This window comes from Panthera pardus, unplaced genomic scaffold (assembly GCF_024362965.1).
Source record: "Panthera pardus isolate Hobbes unplaced genomic scaffold, ASM2436296v1 HiC_scaffold_11, whole genome shotgun sequence".
In the NCBI taxonomy this organism is placed as follows: domain Eukaryota; kingdom Metazoa; phylum Chordata; class Mammalia; order Carnivora; family Felidae; genus Panthera; species Panthera pardus.
Window position 1 is genome coordinate 30,188,964 of NW_026526666.1, and position 1,974 is coordinate 30,190,937.

Here is a 1,974-nt window from a genome sequence, read left to right on the forward strand (position 1 = left end):
CTCTTCTTTTCTTTTTGATCTTTAATCTATTCTGCAAACACAGAATTTTGCTTACTCTGTCCTTCACTTCATATACCTGTACTCCTGGAAGTTCAGTCCTTGTGGGCAGTTTTGTTTTTTGGGTTTTTTTTTTTTTTTGGAACATATATATATGGCTTTTAGAGATCCTTTCCCTTCTCCACACCCACTCTGCTGACAGGCTTGTGAACTTGAAGCCACATGTGTGTATGTGTGTGTGTGCTCGTGTGCATGCGTGTGCACACATTAGAAAGAGAGAAAGATTTCTTACTAAGCAGGCTCTTTCCAATGTCCTCAGCTAGTTTTGGAATCTGTGAATAGGGTGAGGAGGCAGAAGGTGAATTTACCACCTGATGATTCATAGGGCCAACAGCTTTTTCACTTCCATAAAGTTACAAGATAGCAGTTTTCCCTACCAGTTTTTTGATTTGACATCCTGTATTTGAACAGTTCCAAGGACTAATATGTAAAGTAGTGAAAGGGTGAAATTATGGCTCATTTTCATGTTGTGGCCATGGAACGTGAGGATTCATAACTAAAGACATTTTATTGATAACATGAAATAATATAAGAAGAGTGCAGTATAAACTTTTTAATTGTCATATAATCTTTTATTATGTATGAAATTTTCTTCAACATAAGTTACAACTTGATTAAATGTGATAGACATTTTAAAATCTCTTTAAAGTAAAAAAATTCTCTGTGTACAATATCTTTTGTCTACAGTATAGCAAATATGATACCTTTCATTTCAGGATTTCTGCTTAACATAAGCAAAACCAAATAACCAAAAAATACAAACCAAAGCTACTGTGAATACCAGTATTGAACAAAGCATCAAAAAGACAAACATAGGATAATTTTTTTTTGTTTAGAAATGCAGAATTAATACTAAAGTTAGTGCATCCCCCCTGACTCCCGGGGGAAAAAAAACACCCAAGGAAATAATCACCCACCTCCAGGGGTAAACTTTGCTTTTCAGGGGCACAATCTGACTCTAGATTCTCTCTCGGCTCCTGTGGATAGCACAGCACAGGGTCATACTGAAGACTTCCAGATATTATCACCACAGCAGTCCCAAAGCCCATGCACTGATGATGTGGGATTTGTTGTCAAAGACCTCTTTGATGGCCTCAGAGCAGTGCTTCACTGGGATGTTTGAGAGTAAATCCTTTTGGGGGCAGATGTCGGAGATAAATTGTTCCACTCCTCCAGCCAAACCACAGTAGTCCAATGCAGAGTGGATGGCTTTTAGCATCCCGCTGGGGCTTGTCCTTGGTTTTCAGCTTGGTGTAGGTATCCTTGTAAAACTCCTGGACTTAATCACCTCATCTTTGTGGGAATATCCCAGCTGGCTGCAGCTATTTCAATGGCAAATGTCACCAAGAGGAAGCCAAAGAATAATCCCAGCATGCCCTGGGGCTCCTGCACAGCAGCCTAGCAGCCGAGAAACCCCACCAGCATCCTGAGGCACCAGCTGTAATCAGAATATATACTCCACTGTAGAAGCTGGAATGATTATTTCCAGCTCCAAGATGCTCTTGGCCTCAAAGTCGATTCAGAGCTAAGTCCAATGGCAAGGAATACAATCCTGGCAAGCCAGAAAAATGAAGTTAAATCCAAAAATCAGGTATTTGATGCACTTGGTGCCTTTTTTGACCAGCATGGTAAAGGCTGGACAGGCTGGCCTACTGGTGTGGCCCAAGGGGTGTACATTGCCAGGACCCGAGGTGTCAGTGGCAGCCTAAACCTCTTTTTGATAGTCTTTCTTGCAAATTGCTATTAAAAACCTAATGAAAGGAAATTCTGTTAGAAAAGTCTATCATTTTGGTCTTGTAAGAATAGAATATTTGTTTTTATTGCAGAGTTATTTTTCTCTCTAGACTTTAAAAATATTTTTTACAAGCGACTTTCAGAAAAAATTAGCTAAGCACGTGTAGACAATTTCACTTGACA

At 39.6% G+C, this 1,974-nt stretch overlaps 1 pseudogene; it reads right to left on the reverse strand.

Moving 5' to 3' along the window:
• Window positions 1-1,015: 1,015 nt before the first annotated feature.
• On the reverse strand, window positions 1,016-1,684 carry LOC109246296 (CD9 antigen-like; annotated as a pseudogene).
• Between the last annotated feature and the right edge of the window lie 290 nt (window positions 1,685-1,974).